Source organism: Bos javanicus, chromosome X (genome assembly GCF_032452875.1).
Source record: "Bos javanicus breed banteng chromosome X, ARS-OSU_banteng_1.0, whole genome shotgun sequence".
Taxonomy (NCBI): Eukaryota; Metazoa; Chordata; class Mammalia; order Artiodactyla; family Bovidae; genus Bos; species Bos javanicus.
In genome coordinates this window covers 29,281,770-29,302,512 of record NC_083897.1, presented here as the reverse complement: position 1 = coordinate 29,302,512, position 20,743 = coordinate 29,281,770, and positions in this window count along the sequence as shown.

Below are 20,743 nucleotides of genomic sequence, written 5' to 3'. Positions count from 1 at the left end.
CTGTACGTGTCCTCAGAATGACAGAAGTCTGAGAAAGAGGATGCTGCCCCTGCTGCTTAACTCCCATCTCATTCCAGTTGACACATTTATCACATAACATATTCATCCTATGATACCATATATTTAAGATGAGATCTGTTGTGCCTCACCTGTGTGCCAGGCACTCCGCTCTGCATTATGCTTTTCTGTAAGCACCTCAAAGACACCTGAAATCAGCCACATCTATGATGGATCAAATGTTTTTCTCCTTTTTTTAAGTTGCAATCTATGGACATTTCTGCTCATCAGTTCTAAACATGTATTTGAAAATTATTTTCATAATAAGCTTGGCTTATCCTCTATTGTGTGGGAATCTCCTTCTTCATTTAAAAATAGCAATTTCGATGTAAGTTAATTCAGCTGTTCTGTTCCCTCAATCCAAGGTCAATTATCAGCTCTAATTAAATAGGGTGTTGTATCTTTGTATTTGTGATATCACCTTTAAAAACAAGGATGCCAGAGACCCAGATATCTGGTGAATCTATGCCATATAAATAGAAAAGATAATAAGAGATTTCAGTTTTCTGCTAGTAAAACTTTATGTAGGGTCTTGGTGACTAAAATTATAGACATTAGAATGTCAGAAAGGGGAAAAAACTTATTATGGTAAAATAGCATGGAGTTTGCTTCTCTGTAATAGCAACAAATTTTTTCCTCACTTAACATGATTTTATGAGCTTATAATACCTGCTGGAAATTAGAAGGAGTACTACATTTTGCAGCTCTTTAAGTGTTGATTACATAAGTATTTCTGAGTGAAGCATCATTTGAATTTTCCTCCAAAAGCAAAACCGACAGTATTTCTCCATCCTTTTTGTTATTATTTTCTCAATTACGTGTTTGTGAAGCACATAATTACTCTTAGTTATTCTCACAAGCATTCACTTTCATATTTAGTTACAATCTTATGTCTGAAAAAGTTTTGCAAGAGACAGTCAGTTCAGTCGCTCAGTCATGTCCAGTTCTTTGCAACTCCATGGACTGCAGCATGCCAAGCTTCCCTGTCCATCACCAACTCCCAGAGCTTACTCAAACTCATGTCCATTGAGTTGGTGATGCCATCCAATCATCTCATCCTCTGTCGTCCCCTTCTCCCCCTCATCCCTCTCTCTCGGGAGGAGAAGAGACACAGTAAAGAAATCTGTGTGCTGTTAGCCAGAATTAGCATTTATGATTATTTTAGTTTATTTTTCTATAGCTAGTTTTCATTACCACCACATTATTTTCTCTATCATGTCTTAATCTAAATATGTATTAACATGAATTAATTTAGTTTTAGCTGGAGAACTCTTTAAACAATGGCTATAGCTCTGTTGGTTATATTTCCAGAAGGAAAGTGATTGGGGAATGATGGAATCTGTGATGGCTGAATCTTGGGCTAAACACCAATTACTCTCACAGCTTCCCCAGAGGATGAAATATTCAGGACTGGAGGTGGTGGAGGGAGGTGGGTATTATTTCAAACAAATTAATGTAGTTTAATGAACCCAGGTGTATTAGTTCAGGTCTAATCAGAAGACAGAAACCACACCGATTCGGAACCTAAGAGACAACGAGCTGGTAACTGGCACATTTGGTTTTACCTTTCTCCACCTTGGGGGTGCTTGGCTCCTCAGCTTCTCCCCTTACCCCCTCATCCCAGTGTATTTGGAAAACAGCAGCCCAGATGAACCTGTTAACATGAATAGTCACATGGGAATAAGGTCATATCAGTCTTGTTTGCAAAAACCTCTAGTGGCACCCATCTGACCCAAGAGAAAGCTAAAGTCTTCACATCTGCCAGGTTACATTCAATCTTTGTCCCCCCAACTACCTCTCTGACTTCACCTTCTTCTCCTCTTCCCCTCCCTCCTGTGACACCGCAGCCTGGCAGCTCTTGCTTTCGATATTGGTGCCTGGTGTTCCCATTTCCTGGAGTGTGCTGCCTTGCCATAGCATAGAGCAGCTCCCTCACTTCCTTCACTCAAATGTCACCTTCTTAGTGAGATCTTCCCCCGGTATCTACCTCATGTGGCAACTTGCACTTAACTCTTCAGACCCCTCTTGTATGCTCGGTTCTTTTTCTCCTCCAGAGCTGGAATTCTATATACCCATAATCAGTCCAGTCAGGGTTACACTAGTACCTTTTTTGTAGGGATATTGTAAAGATTTTATGTTTATAAATAGAAAAGACTACATCTATCTATACACTATATATATATAATATACTATGTATATTATGGGCTTCCCTGGTGGCTCAGATGGTATATTATACTTTTTGGCTAACCCAATATATATATAGTATATATATTATACACATATATAATAATATATAATGTATATATTATGCATATATAATACTATATGTGTGTATGCTATATATGTGTAAATATATACTATATATGTGTATGTGTATATATATATATATGTGTGTGTGTGTGCATGTGTATACACTATATATGTGTGTATTTGGGCTTCCCTGGTGGCTCAGTTGATAAAGAATCTGCCTGCAATGTAGGATACCTGGGTTTGATTCCTGGGTTGGAAAGACCCACTGGAAAAGGGAATGGTTACCCACTCCAGTATTCTGGCCTGAAGAATTCCATGGACAGAGGAGCCTGGCAGACTACAGTCCATGGGGTCGCAAAGAGTCGGACATGACTGAGCAACTTTCACTTTCATGTATGAATTTATGTTATATGGATATGTATAGGAAGGAAAATTATGACCAACCTAGATAGCATATTAAAAAGCAGAGACATTACTTTGCCAACAAACGTCCATCTAGTCAAGGCTATGGTTTTTCCATTGGTCATGTATGAATGTGAGAGTTGGACTGAGAGGAAAGCTGAGTGCCAAAGAATTGATGCTTTTGAACTGTGATGTTGGAGAAGACTCTTGAGAGTCCCTTGGACTGCAAGGAGATCCAACCAGTCCATTCTGAAGGAGATCAGTCCTGGGTGTTCATTGGAAGGACTGATGCTAAAGCTGAAACTCCAATACTTTGGCCACCTCATGCTAAGAGTTGATTCATTGGAAAGACTCTGACACCTGGAGGGATTGAGGGCAGGAGGAGAAGGGGATGACAGAGGATGAAATGGCTGGATGGCATCACCGACTCAGTGGACATGAGTGTGAGTGAAGTCTGGGAGTTGGTGATGGAGAGGGGGGCCTGGTGTGCTGCGATTCATGGGGTCACAAAGAGTCGGACATGACTGAGCAACTGAACTGAACTGATATATATATATAAAGTACAGGCTGTAATGCATAGAAATATTAGCTATTGTACATATAGCCAACAAGCCCTAGGTTGGATGACCTATGAAAAACTGTGTGCAACCTTTGGGAATTCCTTTTTGCTTAGATTAAAGGCAGGCCTAATCCAAGCAGAAGCGGCAGCAATTCTACACTGAAAGCTAGCCAAGTGGCTACCTTGTCCCACACTTAAATACAGACACTCAAGACCTTAACTTCCAAAGGCACAAAGAGGCAAGTAAAGATAAGCATAAGGAAGACTGTACCAGGGAAATAAAAAATATAGCCTTCTGACTATACATTGCCAAAGAGAGCACATCAACAGGAGGTGGCCAAGCATATAATAATGTCTTGTGGTAACTCAGATGGTAAAGAATCTGACTGCAAAGCAAGAGACCTTGGTTTGATCCCTGGGTCAGGAAGATCCCCTGGAGAATGGAATGGCAACCCACTCCAGTATTCTTGCATAGAGAAGTCCATGAACAGACCATGGAGTTGCAAAAAGCTGGACACGACTGAGTAACTAACAGTTTCTACTTTCTTAGGTACAGGGCTTGGCTGAGGAGAAAAAATAATTTCTGACAATATCATGTCATGAATAGCCATTTGAGACTTTGTCCCCCAGTGCAGACACACACAGACACACACACATCCCATACCTTCTCAGGTGCCTTTTCCACCCTGGTTTGGTTTTTGCACCATTTCCTGCCGGGAGCCGGCATATTGCATATTGAGTGTATATTGCGTATTGAGTGCAGCACTTTCCACAGCATCATCTTTCAGGATCTGGAATAGCTCAACTGGAATTCTATCACTGCTGGGAGCCAGCGTGAGGAGCTCCATCCATGACAAAGGTCATGAGGAAGGAGGCTTGGCATATGCAAAGGTGGGATCGAGCCTCAGGAGTTCCCCTGGAAATTCTCGAGCATCTACCCCCAAAACCAGAGTCTGCCTAGTTTCTGCTTTGTGCTTTCACCTACACCTCTGACTTTACGGGGGGCTGTCCCCCACTACCTCTCTCTGAAAAAGAGTTAGCTTACAGCTCCAGTTAATAATTCCTGGGTGTGACAGTGTTTCAACCTACAAACTCCTTTGGAAATCCTCTAGCCTGCCTGAATAGGTTTTTCTGGCCACATGTGATTGCTCAGAGCCTCCCAACTGTGAGAGGCATGAGATGTTCTAAACTGTCTAAATACAGAGTCCTTTGAGCAGTTAAAAGATTGATTAGAAATTGTATTGGTGAAGGGTTTTTCACTTGTTGGGCCAATGTTTGCTGCTAAGTCTCCATATCCCTTATCTGCTGTGTCCCTGGCAGTGTATTGATTAATATAATTTGTGTAAGTAGTAGCTTTAATGTTTGTAACCTTGGACCCTTGAGTTAATTCTTTTCTTGACTGAGCCCACCACACCTTTGCCCTATAGGGATGCAACTTTATCTAATGCTTTTGGAGGGTGGCTCCTGACTTTGGAATAATCACCTTTAGAGAAAAATAAGTTTCTTAAAATGTTAATAGGCCTCCTGGCCAGAAGATGATGTAAATCACCTGAACCTTTGCATATGATAAGTTTGAAAGCCTGGCTTCGATTAGGATCAGGAACTGCTGTCCTTGCATGACTCTACCCTTCCCCCATTATCCTCTATGCACAACTTAAGGTATAAAAACTACTTTGGAAAATAAAGTGCGGGCCTTGTTCACCAAAACTTGGTCTCCCCATGTCTCTCTCTCTCTCACTCTGGCTGAGTCTCCATCTGGAGCGTGGAACCCACCATGCTTACTAATTATGCCTAGGCTTCTAAGATCCGACCGGGGAGGCCTCAGTGTCTCCTCTCCTTTGGGAGAACGGAAGGACGCCTGCGGCCTACGTAAGTGGTGCAAACTTCTTGTCTTGAAGTTTTATTGGTCTCCCGCGTAAACCAAGCTACTCAGCCTCTTTTCTCCACTGAATTTCCTCACTGAGCTATCCTCATTCTATTACTCTTTATATCCTTAATTAATGTTTAATTAAGCAATTGTTTCCTGATCCTCGCCTACGCCATCTCTCCTTTGAATACCCTGGATCAGCCGGGGCTGGACCCCGGCAATTTCCATCCCTCCAAGTGAGAGAGCTCAGGCATTTTAGGTCCCTTCCTCCTTCCCTGTGTCTCCCCTGGTTCACCTCCAAGGTCAGGGTTGCTGATTTGTGTTCTTTTCTTTCTAGTCTCACTGCTTCAGTCCATGTCTCAGCATTTTTCAGTTGAACATCCTAACTAGCTTTACATCTCCCCAAGGTAACATTCATGCAGCAATGATTCAGAGAGCAGGTCCTGAGTGGTTTCTGTATTTCGTATATTGCTTCCAGTGGTTCACCTATATTATTCCTTTCATTCTGCCAAACACATTTTGTGCCTAGGCCTGGTAAGAGTTAATAGTATCCAGACAGAAGCAAGTTCATAGAGGTTACACGACTTGCTCTGAGTCTTTCAGCTAAACAGTGACAAGGTGAAGACTCAACGATTCTCACGCCACCTCACACCTGCCTCTCACACCTCTTCCAAAAACACAGATCCCTTTGCAAAAGGTAATTTTTAAATCTTGGCATTCAAAGACCTTCATGATCTAAACCTAGCCTAGCTAACCTTTATTTACCATGTAATTGCCCCTGACAATCCATCTTCCAAGTTGACTGCTTTCCCACAAATATTCTAGTGACCACAATGCCCTAGAACTTGACTCATGCCTCCTCTCTGCCTGGAGTACACTTCCCTCTTTTTTAGTCGAACAAAAGTCCTGTCATTTTTCAGGTTCAGGTTAATTGCTATTTTCTTCCCCCAACACCTGTTGGGCAAAATTTATGGCACTTTCTTTTAAGTTCCCACAACACTCTGCATTTACTTCTAATATAATATTTTTCTCAATCTGCCTTCTATTGCTGTTGTTCATAAATGTGTATCATCTCTCCAGACCAAAGGTTCCATCTGGATAGAGACTATGCCTAATTTCTTATTTAATGTTCATCACCTAGCATAGTGCCTGATACATAAAGTTTCAGAAGAAAGGCCTGTTGAGTGTGGAAGGAACACTGGAGTTTGCCAAGGTGGTAGTTGCCTTAGGTTATCAGGGCTATAATGAGCGTATCTGCTGTAATGAGCATATTCAGCCAGGCCCTCTCCTGTCAGGATTAGGGGGCCTCTCCTTCAGGCTCTCAAGATCTCAAATTGTAATTACTTGCTTATATATTTGCCTACCCTGTTGTGTAACATGTGTGGCCCAATGGCTGTGACTCAGTGAATGGGTTTCTGGTAAATAAATGAAGGCAGACTGGAGTCTACCTGTGATGAAGGGATATGTGTTATTTCATCAATGTCCTTCTGAGGCTGTTTGAATTTGAATCAGTCCACAATAAATCACAGAATGATTGGCAAATTACTTGTTCTCTGGGGGGAATGGACAACTGGGGAACAGTTTGACCTTAATAGTGATCAGAATGACCACAACTATGTTGCTTCTACTTCCCACAGAGACCTAGCCTGAAACAAAGGGACTGGATATTTAGCCAGCATAGGCACAGTGATGGTCAAGGTCATAGTAAACATGAATAACTCCCCATCTGCTATGAGGAGAGGTCTATCCCTTACACTTCCTAGTTCAAGAATATCAAATTCTTAGTTGTTAATTTCAACAAAACTCAAGAAGAGATTTAATATTTTACAAGAATAAGTACATGGAAAGGGCCCAGCAGAACTGAACCGTGCCATGGAGGGTAGCCTGTGACATTATCAGCATAATGCCTTGACCTTAGTTATTCTATCTCTTGATGCAAAAAGGCAAAATATTTGCATGTGTAAATCCTTCAGTAGAACCATTTTCTTTTCTGATATCAACCCACTTGGTCTCTGATTTTGTAAACCAGGTGACTGTTTGATTCTCACAAACATGACATTTTTATGAATATAACACAAAAATATGTATCAGTGCCAATGTATCTTAAATATTTTCCATCACACTGTGACCTTTTCTATTCAAAGTCGTATCTGAATTTTTTCCCCTCGTGTTCACAAAACCTGCTGAGAAATTCACATGATATCACCAGAAATGCAAAGGTATGTTTAGTAAAATTGGTTAAACTCACCTGTTTATTCAAGGATACAACAGCCAGATACAGCTGCTGATTGAAAATAGAGCCAGAGGCTCCTGATTTACTTTGAATCACCTAGGATGAGGGAGGCCACAGTAGAGATCAAATGTGTTCATAAAGAATAATATTAAGAGGAGTAGGAAGAGACTCCCTGAGGGGCTAGATTATAGTTGCCAGGGTATTTAGAGAACACCTGCTGCCCTCTCCCAGGAGAGGGCAATAAGTATGAAAAGGCTCCTGATGGCACACATAGGGCTCAGGAGGGTGCTCTCAAAGCTCCATGGTTGCCTGTAAATCCTTTGTAGGGTCTGAGCATAGCTAATTCAAGCCCCTCTCCCTGCCATATCATCTCCAACAGTGGAGATGGAGCACAAGTGGCACAAGCCACTGGTGAAACCATGTAAAACAGGACTGCTGTTTCAGGACGTGTGTGTCTGTCCCTCTTCCTCACTGCAGAATCCATGGATGTCAGACACAAAGGGCCAAGTGATCCTATTATAGTAAGGAATTCAAGAGACATGCCCAAGGGCAAAAGCAACCAGCATCTTTCCTTAAATAGGACAAGAGTTTTTCTCATTCCTTCTTGGCCGACTCCACCTCATTCCTTAGAGCCTTGCTCAGATACCTCTGCGGGAGCCTGGCTCAGGTCTCAGGTAATAGGCACACCCACCTCTAGGCTGCCCTCTCTGTACCAGGCGACACAGGATGCAGAGATGAAAACACACGACCTTTGCTCTCAAGGACCTTACAGGCAGGAGGGAAGATAGATACATGAACAGAAAACCCCCAATATTACAGGGAAATGAAGGAAACGGTGCCCCAGGCTACCTGGGAAAATTAGGGAAGACTTTTCTGAAACAGTGATAAAGCTAACTCTCTATCTAATTGAAGCAAACAAAATAATGTAGTAAAAGGTTTCCAAAGGTGTCTTAAAGATTTCAAGGACAAGGGCTTGAAATACTCGAAGGATTTTTCTTACGCTTCTCATCTCTTTTTGAAGAGTTAAGTTTCTCCTTCTCTCCCTGGGTCGGAAGATCCCCTGGAGGAGGGAATGGCAACACACTCCAGTATTCTTGCCTGGGAAATTCCCATGGACAGAGGAGCCTGGTGGGCTACTGGCTATAGGGTTGTAAAGACTCGGAAAAGACTGAAGCCACTTAGTCTGCATGCATGCACAAAACCATATATAAAGAAATTTCATTATATCTATGTGACTGAAATGTAAGTATGACGAGGAAAGAAAGGCAGGGGATGAGGTATAATGAATGGTAGGCAGGGAAAATTTTTGAGGACTTTGAATTTGGAGTTTGTTTTTTCAAAGTGATATGATAAGCTTTGCAAAGAGAAGAAACCACATGACACTATTGATTGGAGGAGAGAAAAGTGGAGAAATAACAGTCTGGAGAATATTATTTCATATTGTATATATAAATGTATATTGTATATAATGATATTGTATACAGTAATGGTGTGTGTACTATTATATAGGACGTACTGGATACATTACTGTATATTATATACTGTTGTATACCACTTGTACTGTTGTTGAACTTTCTCACACGCTAGTAAAGTAATGCTCAAAATTCTCCAAGCCAGGTTTCAGCAATATGTGAACCGTGAACTTCCTGATGTTCAACCTGGTGTTAGAAAAGGCAGAGGAACCAGAGATCAAATTGCCAACATCCACTGGATCATAGAAAAAGCAAGAGAGTTCCAGAAAAACATGTATTTCTGCTTTATTGACTATGCCAAAGCCTTTGACTGTGTGGATCACAATAAACTGTGGAAAATTCTTCAAGAGATGGGAATACCAGAACACCTGCCTCTTGAGAAATTTGTATGCAGGTCAGGAAGCAACAGTTAGAACTGGACATGGAACAACAGACTGGTTCAAATTGGAAAAGGAGTTCGTCAAGGCTGTATATTGTCACCCTGTTTATTTAACTTCTATGCAGAGACGCTGGACTGGAAGAAACACAAGCTGGAATCAAGATTGCCGGGAGAAATACCAATAACCTCAGATATGCAGATGACACCACCCTTATGGCAGAAAGTGAAGAGGAACTCAAAAGCCTCTTGATGAAAGTGAAAGTGGAGAGTGAAAAAGTTGGCTTAAAGCTCAACATTCAGAAAACGAAGATCATGGCATCCGGTCCCACCACTTCATGGGAAACAGATGGGGAAACAGTGGAAACAGTGTCAGACTTTATTTTTCTGGGCTCCAAAATCACTGCAGATGGTGACTGCAGCCATGAAATTAAAAGCTGCTTACTCCTTGGAAGGAAGGTTATGACCAACCTAGATAGCATATTCAAAAACAGAGACATTACTTTGCCAACAAAGGTTCATCTAGTCAAGGCTATGGTTTTCCTGTGGTCATGTATGGATGTGAGAGTTGGACTGTGAAGAAGGCTGAGCACCAAAGAATTGATGCTTTTGAACTGTGGTGTTGGAGAAGACTCTTGAGAGTCCCTTGGACTGCAAGGAGATCCAACCAGTCCATTCTGAAGGAGATCAGCCCTGGGATTTCTTTGGAAGGAATGATGCTAAAGCTGAAACTCCAGTACTTTGGCCACCTCATGTGAAGAGTTGACTCATTGGAAAAGACTCTGATGCTGGGAGGGATTGGGGGCAGGAGGAGAAGGGGACGACAGAGGATGAGATGGCTGGATGGCATCACTGATTCGATGGACGTGAGTCTGGGTGAACTCCGGGAGTTGGCGATGGACAGGGAGGCCTGGCGTGCTGTGATTCCTGGGGTCGCAAAGAGTCGGACACGACTGAGCGACTGATCTGATCTGATCTGATCTGATGGAAGTGGAGAGTATGCATAAAAGCTAAGATTTACTGGGAACGCACTGTGTGCAGGATCTCCACATTACATATATTATCTTCTTTAATCTATGCAAGTTCTCAACCAGATTGCTACATGTTTTGCCTCCATTTTACAGATGAGGATTCTGACAGATGAGGACTCTGCACATGGAGATGAACTTACACATGGCCATACACCTCCCAGAGCCAGGATTTGTATCATCGCAGCCTGACTGTAGTCTGTAGACTTATCCTCTACTGTTTGTGGCTTCTAATTGCAGCTCCTGATAGCTGCTAGTCTGAAGCTCAGGAACAGAAGTTATCTTTGTTGTACTTAGTACTTTATAGTCTTCTCCCCTGTGAGTTCCTTAAGATTAGGGATGGGATCACTCTCATTTCTATACCTAATGCCCAGCATAGAAATTGGCACAGAGAATGAGATGATGCATTTTGTGGGTGTACTGGTATCACTGAGATTTCAAGTTTTATGTTCTTTCATGACTCTTGAATTTAGCCATGACCATATGACTTTCTTTGGCCAATGAAAAGTGAGCAGAAGTTATGTGATTGACTCTTATGTGGAAGCATTTTGGAGTCACAGTGTGATTCTGCACACATGGATGAAGCACAAGCTGGAATCAAGATTGCCAGGAGAAATATCAGTAACCTCAGATATGCAGATACACCACCCTTATTGCAGAAAGGGAAGGAGAACAAAAGAGCCTCTTGATGAAAGTGAAAGAGGAACGTGAAAAAGTGGGCTTAAAATTCAACATTCAGAAAATTAAGATCATGGCATCCAGTCCAATCACTTCATGGCAAATAGATGGGGAAACAGTGGAAACAGTGACAGAGTTTATTTTGGGGGGCTCCAAAATCACTGAAAATGGTGACCACAGCCATGAAATTAAAAGATGCTTGCTCCTTGAAAGAAAAGCTATGACCAACCTAGCATATTAAAAAGTGGAGACATTACTTTGCTGGCAAAGGTCCGTCTAGTCAAAGCTATGGTTTTTCCAGTAGTCTTGTATGGATGTGAGACTATAAAGAAAGCTGAGCACTGAAGAATTGATGTTTTTAAATTGTAGTGTTGGAGAATACTCTTGAGAGTCCCTTGGACTGCAAGGAGATCCAACCAGTCCATTCTGAAGGAGATCAGCCCTGGGATTTCTTTGGAAGAAATGATGCTAAAGCTGAAACTCCAGTACTTTGGCCACCTCATGTGAAGAGTTGACTCATTGGAAAAGACTCTGATGCTGGGAGGGATTGGGGTCAGGAGGAGAAGGGGACGACAGAGGATGAGATGGCTGGATGGCATCACTGACTCGATGGACCTGAGTCTGAGTGAACTCCGGGAGTCGGTGATGGACAGGAAGGCCTGGTGTGCTGCGATTCATGGGGTCACAAAAAGTCGGACACGACTGAGCGACTGAACTGAACTGAATTGATGGCCTCTATCAGCCAGGGTTCCTGAGTGACTACATGGAACAAAGATCCAGCTCCTCAGCCCTGCCAAAATATACTGGATATATAGCTTGAAGAAGAGATGAATGTTTATTAATTGAAGCCACTGAGTCTTGAAAGTTGTCTATTATGGTACCATAATCTAGTTCATTCTGTCTGGTACAGTTAGCAATTGTTATTGGTTGAGTAACAGTATCTTTCCATCATTTCAATTTCCTATTCCCAATACATCAACAATACTAGCATAATTATCAGAATCTCTTTTGAACAAGTAAATGTTATAAACAGTAGATAAGATATTAGGAGCATTATAAGAAGCCTATTTACCTAACACCTGAGGAAGCTGAACTTTATTTTCCTTTATAAAATATTTTTAATAATGACTTCAGTAGCCTGAATTTCTGAAATTCCTCATATCATAAGTCAATCTTTGAGCACCAGGCACTGTCCTAGGTGACGGGGCTATATCAGTAGACAAAACTGACAAATCTCTTCTGGAGCATTCCAGATGGGGAAACAAACAAAATGAGTACATTACTCACTACATCAAAGGAGTGAAGTGCCATGGAGAAAAATAAAGGCGAGAAAGGGCTGAGGGATTACTATTTTAAAGAGGGTGGTCAAGGAAGGTGTCATTAAGAAAAAGGTGAGACAGACCTATGAGAATATCTCAGGGAAAGTTCCAGGCATGGGTAATGTAACCCAGAAGTACCTGAGGTGAGGATGCATTTGGTATTTTTGAGAAACAGTGTTTTCAGTAACAATGTGGACAAAGAGGTATGAGGGGAGGGGGCGAGTCCCAAAGGGACTTGTAGCCTATTGGGAAGAGTTTGCTTTTGACCCTAAATGAGATGAAATGAGACCACATGGTAATTCAGTGAACATCTACCTTATTAAAATAAAACCTTGGAGTGAACATCTACCTTATTAAAATAAAACCTTGGATTTTTTACATTCAATTGTACATATCTATCAGAGTTTATAACATCAAAGTGTGAGCATTTGTTTGTTTTTTGATGTGGACTATTTTTAAAATCTTTATTGAATTTGTTACAATATTGTTTCTGGTTTCTGTTTTTTGTTTTTTTTTTTTTTTTTTTTTTTGCCACATGGCACGTGGGATCTTAGCTGCTGACCAGAGATTGAAACCCCAACTTCTGCATTGGGAGGCGAAGTCTTAACCACTGGACTACTGGGAAAGTCCCTGTGCATTTGTGAGTAAATAGAGTTTGCAGTGAAAGGACCTCTGCTTTCCCTAAGGTGCTACTCACTCCCTTGCTCTGTAGCAGTAGTCACTGGTTGTCCATCATCAGTACCATTACCACTCTGGTCCATCCCTGCTTTGCTCCATGGCAGTGATCTAGAAGTCCTTCAGGCTGCATCTTTTTATTTAGCACTCACCTTGCTATTTCACCCTAGCTCACAGTCAGGTCAACAACTAAAACTGGTACTTCCACTGAACCACACAAATGTATTCACCATTGCCGCTGCCTAGGAAGGCTTGCCTTAGAATCATGTCTTTCAACCTTCTTTCCCATGCCCCTAATGGCAGAAGAGAGCCTGAGCAACTCAATTCAAGCATGAAATGTTTTAAAAGTCTCCTACTTTTTCATAAAATTGTATGCAAATTTTGTATTCCTATTCGTTAGATATCCCTATCTATTTTAACATAAAAGAAAGTTTTCTCTCAAGTCCTCAAGGTATATTGATTTTTCTAAGAAATGTGTCCTGCAGATTCTTAGATAATCAGAAAAAGAAATGTGCTTGGACTCTATTATCTTAGATCCCCATAGAAATGCCTTCATGATGATTTAATGTTATTTTCTACTCTCTTATAGAGATGTGGCTAAGAAAAATCCATATGAAGAAAAGTACCTCTGTCTTTTATCAAAGTGTACTCACAAATATTGGCTAAAATAGTACTCAATATCCTTTATACCAGGGGCCACACAATACATTTTAATGAAGTTTTCCCTTTGTCTTTGGTGGCCCACAAGTGTCCATTGTCTCCCCTGGCACAAGACGTAAGACCCTGAAGCAGTAGTTCCCAAGGTGTGGTGCTTGGGCCAGCATCGGCTTCACTGAGGATCTTGCTAAGGATCCACATCTTCTCCTACATTCCCTCAGATCTATTGAATCAGAAACCCTGGAGTTGGAACACAGCAATCTGTTTTTTGACAAGGGCTCCAGGGGATTCTGATGGATGCTAACTAAAGTTTAAGAAACACTGCCTTGGTAGCTACCTCAGGCCCTCAGCAAAATGATGGCAATGGTACCCACGTGTTGTGTTTCCATTCCCTCTGCAGGTGCTCTTGTGTTCACCTCTTCCCACTCCATCCCTGCCACCTCACACCACTTTCTCCTGTGCCCTGTGGGTTTCTTTTCCTTTTCTAGAACATGTCAAGCTCCTACTGCCTCAGAGCCTTTACACTCACTGTTCCTTCTGCTTGCTCCTTGCCATGGCTTTCAAGTGATTGGCCACCTTGTCATTCAGATGTCATTATGTGACACATGCTGAGCAATACCATCAGTGATCAGTGGATTTAAATTCTCCAACCAGCCATTTCATAGTGGCACCTTCTTTACTTCTCTCCCTAGCATTTATTTCCATCCTCCACTCTCAGTTTGTTTGCTTCTTGTCTGTCCCCCTCACTGAAGTGAAAGCTCCAGGTGAATAGGGACTTTTGTTGGATTTGTTTATATTTGTTTCCCCACACTAAGAATATTGGGTGGCACATAGCAGTAGCTCAGCAAATGTTTGGCCAATGAAGAGATAATTAGTTAAGAGAACCATTACTAGAAGTCAGGATACCTGGTGGTAATATCAGTTCAATTCAGTTCAGTTCAATTGCTCAGTCCTGTCCGACTCTTTGCGACCACATGGTGCAGCATGCCAGGCCTCCCTGTCCATCACCAACTCCCGGAACTTACTCAAACTCATGTTCATTGAGTCGGTGATGCCATCCAATCATCTCATCCTCTGTCATACCCTTCTTCCGCCTTCAATCTTTCCCAGCATCAGGGTCTTTTCAAATGAGTCAGCAGCTCTTCACATCAGGTGGCCAAAATATTGGAGTTTCAGCTTCAGCATCAGTCCTTCCAATGAATATTCAGGACTGACTTCCTTTAGGATGGACTGGTTGGATCTTCTTGCAGTCCAAGGAACTCTCAAGAGTTTTCAACGCCACAGTTCAAAAGCATCAATTCTTCGGTGCTCAGCTTTCTTTATAGTCCAACCTTCACATCCATACATGGCTACTGGAAAAACCATAGCTTTGACTAGACAGACCTTTGTCAGCAAAGTAATGTCTCTGCTTTTTAATATGCTGTCTAGGTTAGTCATGCTGTAGTCACCTTCTGCAGTGATTTTGGAGCCCAGAATAATATGGAGCAGTGGCTGCATGGCACTGGAGCGACTGTGAGAAGATATCCCATATCCAAGGACAAAGGAGAAGCCCCAGGAAGACAGTAGGAGGGGCAAAATCGGGTTTAGAATCAAACCCCATACCCATCAGAAATGCTCAGAGGGCTAAGACAAACCTTGTGTGCACCAAGATCCAGAGACCCCACAGAGACTGAGACAGAACTTTGTTTGAGAGGTAATATCAAAATGATTTAAATAGTCTGATGAGTTTACATCTAGAAGTGAGTGTGAACTGGGAGTCTAGACCCATTAGTTGATCTCAGTTCCTATTTGTTGCACACAGATTTGAGAGAGTAACAGGCAGGAAGGCCAGAAGTCTCCAAATGGAGGAAATAGCCTGCAAGTGTCAGACATTTTTATCTCTCTTAAGCGGCAGGAGGAAACAAACTAGATATTTTTTTCTTCTCTATACAAATTTAAAAGGAGGTTTCTCTTAAAATACTGTGTTGCCATAATGACATCTGGTTTCCCTGAAGTTAACTATTCTCAAACCTTGAGTTCAGATCAGATCAGATCAGATCAGTCGCTCAGTCGTGTCCGACTCTTTGCGACCCCAGGAATCACAGCACGCCAGGCCTCTCTGTCCATCACCAACTCCCGGAGTTCACTCAGACTCACGTCCATCGAGTCAGTGATGCCATCCAGCCATCTCATCCTCTGTCGTCCCCTTCTGCTCCTGTCCCCAATCCCTCCCAGCATCAGAGTCTTTTCCAATGAGTCAACTCTTTGCATGAGGTGGCCAAAGTACTGGAGTTTCAGCTTTAGCATCATTCCTTCCAAAGAAATCCCAGGGCTGATCTCCTTCAGAATGGACTGGTTGGATCTCCTTGCAGTCCAAGGGACTCTCAAGAGTCTTCTCCAACACCACAGTTCAAAAGCATCAATTCTTCGGCACTCAGCCTTCTGACAGTTCAACTCTCACATCCATACATAACCGCAGGAAAAACCATAGCCTTGACTAGATGAACCTTTGTTGGCAAAGTAATGTCTCTGTTTTTGAATATACTATCTAGGTTGGTCATAACTTTCCTTCCAAGGAGTAAGCGTCTTTTAATTTCATGGCTGCAGTCACCATCTGTAGTGATTTTGGAGCCCAGAAAAATAAAGTCTGACACTGTTTCCACTGTTTCCCCATCTATTTGTCATGAAGTGATGGGACCGGATGCCATGATCTTTGTTTTCTGAATGTTGAGCTTTAAGCCAACTTTTTCACTCTCCACTTTCACTTTCATCAAGAGGCTTTTGAGTTCCTCTTCACTTTCTGCCATAAGGGTGGTGTCATCTGCATATCTGAGGTTATTGATATTTCTCCCGGCAATCTTGATTCCAGCTTGTGTTTCTTCCAGTCCAGCGTTTCTCATGATGTACTCTGCATAGAAGTTAAATAAACAGGGTGACAATATACAGTCTTGATGTACTACTTTTCCTATTTGGAACCAGTCTGTTGTTCCATGTCCAGTCCTAACTGTTGCTTCCTGACCTGCATACAAATTTCTCAAGAGGCAGATCAGGTTGTCTGGTATTCCCATCTCTTGAAGAATTTTCCACAGTTTATTGTGATCCATACAGTCAAAGGCTTTGGCATAGTCAATAAAGCAGAAATAGATGTTTTTTCTGGAACTCTCTTTGCTTTTTCTATGATCCAGTGGATGTTGGCAATTTGATCTCTGGTTCCTCTGCCTTTTCTAAAACCAGCTTGAACATCAGGAAGTTCACGGTTCACATATTGCTGAAACCTGGCTTGGAGAATTTTGAGCATTACTTTACTAGCATGTGAGATGAGTGCAATTGTGCGGTAGTTTGAGCATTCTTTGGCATTGCCTTTCTTTGGGATTAGAATGAAAACTGACCTTTTCCAGTCCTGTGGCCACTGCTGAGTTTTCCAAATTTGCTGGCATATTGAATGCAGCACTTTCAAAGCATCATCTTTCAGGATTTGGAATAGTTCAACTGGAATTCCATCACCTCCACTAGCTTTGTTAGTAGTGATGCTTTCTAAGGCCCACTTGACTTCACATTCCAGGATGTCTGGCTCTAGGTCAGTGATCACCAATGCATTTTTCTTATGGAAATGTTTGTCTTAAGCTATGTTAATGTACTATGCATTTACCCCAAACTCTATCTTCAAGTTGGTTTCGCCTAATGGCTCAGAACCTACTTGACAAACCAGTATGTTATACTCAGATATTGTTCCCCTAATACATGGAACAACAGACTGGTTCCAAATAGGAAAAGGAGTACCTCAAGGCTGTATACTGTCACCCTGCTTATTTAACTTCTATATATTGAGGGCAAAAGGAGCCAGGTTTTTTGTTTTTTGGGTTTTTTTTTTTTTTAACCTTTCAAGACAGAAGTTACAAATATGTAAAAGTTTTCAGCTAAATTAAACCCAGAGATGTTGGGTGAGGATTAGAAGTATTGATGTGAACTCAGCATTCAACAAATATAATGTAGAACTAGATATAGATACAGATGTCTATATATGAGTGTGTATATTTGTATATGTGTGTATACACCTCCACAGGCATATTCATGTACATTTACACACCTGCAAACTATGCCTACTGAGCAGTCCTGGGACCAGTGATACTCTGATAGCAATAAGCACATTTAGTGCTCAGATACTGGTTTTTGAATATCACCCATTGTCCAATAAAAGCAACCAGAGCACCTTTCAGAAATGACTACATCTAGGATTGGGGCAAGAAAAGAACCAGATTACTCTGGAACCTATTATTGTTCCTCAAATAAGAAAGTTTTCAACAATTGATGGGGCTATGTCAAAAGAACAGAAAATTCAGCCTAAAGAAGTTCACTGTGTTCAAATCCAGGACAATTTTAACATCAATATATATAATAATATGTATATTATAACTGACTAAAAATACCAACTCATAGATCCATCCAGATGGAAACAAATACATTAAATGGAGGAAAAAAGGAAGCTCTTCCTTACAATGGAAAATCAACTAATGAATGTAGAAGAAATGATCAAATTAGAAAATCACCATTTGGCAGCCCTCATAGCAATAATTAATTCAAGTAAGAAACAACAACAGACACTAAAACTAGTGGATGCAGATGGGATGAGGAATGGGATTTTACATAGTTCCAGAATGCTGCTGCTGCTGCTAAGTCGCTTTAGTTGTGTCCGACTCTGTGCGACCCCACAGACAGCAGCCCACCAGGCTCCCCTGTCCCTGAGATTCTCCAGACAAGAACACTGGAGTGGGTTGCCATTTCCTTCTCCAGTGCATGAAAGTGAAAAGTGAAAGTGAAGTCGCTCAGTCATGTCCAACTCTTAGCGACCTCATGGACTGCAGCCTACCAGGCTCCTCCGTCCATGGGATTCTCCAGGAAAGAGTACTGGAGTGGGGTGCCATTGCCTTCTCCGAGTTCCAGAATATCTCCCCCTAAAACATACATTCCTTATTAATAAGAAAATAATTATTGCACAGCAGAAAAACATGGCTGATACCATACTAATCAAGTGACCAAATGTCACACCACCTTAGGCTGAGAAATCAACATGTACCACCCCGTAGGACAGAATGAGATTGTCATTATCACATCACTCTTCTGATTTTTCAGTCAAAATTGCAGAACTCGGATCTAATCTTGATGAAACCTTAGACAAACTCATACTGAAAGACATTCTATGAAATGACATCTGTCATCTTTTAAAATGTCAAGGTCATGAAAATCAAGGATCTGGAAGAATGATTCCAGAGTAAAGAGGACAGGAAAGCTATAGCAACAGGGTGCAACCTGTGGTCCTGGATTGGATTTCTTTCCTAGAAAAGAGATGGGGACAATTGGTGAGACAAATGGAGTTTCTGGGAAAAGGGTATAGGGGAGGTTTTTGCAGTTTTTTATTGGTACTTTTATGTAGATTTGTTCAAAATGCAAAGGTTTTTAAGGCACTGAAATAAATGTAAGAAACTGTATAATTTAGAATTAGATTCCAGTATCATTTTTTTGAGCACCTACTGTGTGCAAGCCATTATGCTAGATGTAATGATGACTAGTATATGCTGCCAGCTAACATTCCAGAAATATTTATCCAAGGGCGAAGACTTCCCAGTGCAGAGTGATTATGGGGCTAAACTTCTTTGTTTTCCTTTTCTAGGGGAACTCAGTTCAGTGCTGCCTGATGTCCAGTATATGAAAATTATAGTTTCATAGAGTTGTTTACTGTATAAAGGCAAGTATGATGTCATTCATTCCATCATGGCCCCAAACAGAAATTCTGGGTAATTTGATTTTATTATCTACAATCATCTTGGAGAAATATTGGGCAGTTTCTCATAAAGTTAAGCATATACTTAATGTATGTCATCATTTCACTTCTAGATTTCTACCCTAGAGAAATTAAGGCATATGCCTAAGCTAAGATTCATACAGAAATATTTACAGTAGCTTTATTGTAATAATTCAAATCTGGAAATCCAAAATGATACCAACCAGGGGATGTATAAAGAAATTGTGGTATATCCATTCAAGTACTGATACCAGTAACAGCATTGATGGACTGCAAAACTATTGTGCTAGATGAAAGAAGCTAGACATAAAAGCTTGTGTATGAATTTTATCTGGAATTTGAAAACAATAAAAAATAACCTATAATGACAGAAAGCAGGTAAGTGTTGCCTGGGGCTAGGAAGGGGAAATTGAGTCCAAAGGGACAGAAGGAAACTTTAGGGATAACAGAAATATTCTATATCTTGATTGTGATGGGGATTACCTGGGTGTATATATTTGTGAAAATACTTTGAACTAGTCACTTCAAGGAATATATTTTATCTAAATTATACCTCAGTTCAGTTCAGTTCTGTTCAGTCACTCAGTCGTGTTTGACTCTTTGCGACCCCATGGACTGCAGCACACCAGTCCTCCCTGTTCAACACCAACTCCTGCAGTTCATTCAAACTCATGTCGATTGAGTTAGTGATGCCATCCAACCATCTCATTCTCAGTAATTATACCTTAATCAAGTTTAAAAAGAATAAAAGTTAGCAGAGAAGTCCTCATAATAAGAAAAAACAAATTCACTCTGCATAGGCAACCAGCTAATTTAGAATTCAAGGTTCAACTGTGATTTGTTTAGCTCTCACTGCACACAAGACATAATGATATCACAATAGCAGCTGACATTGACCAAGTGCTTACTGTGTGCAGGTACTGTGCTGAATGCTTTCTACAGATTCATTGTTTCAACAGATATTTATCAAGGTGCTTCAATATGCACCTCCAGGTTCTAGGCACTGGGGATACAATGGGCTCCAGCTTTCACACTTTTGACAACCTAAGGGCTGGAGACCAACAGCTTGCCAATGAAAAGTCTGGATGAGAAAACTTTAGTCTGAACTCCCAGCTTAAGACATTTTTTTTAGTTAATATGCATGCTTGTGCATATGTCAGTACACACCAGGCACACACACACACGCACACACACACACATATATCAGATCAGATCAGATGAGTCGCTCAGTCGTGTCCGACTCTTTGCGACCCCATGAATCCCAGCACGCCAGGCCTCCCTGTCCATCATCAACTCCCGGAGTTCACTGAGACTCACGTCCATCGAGTCAGTGATGCCATCCAGCCATCTCATCCTCTGTCATCCCCTTCTCCTCCTGCCCCCAATCCCTC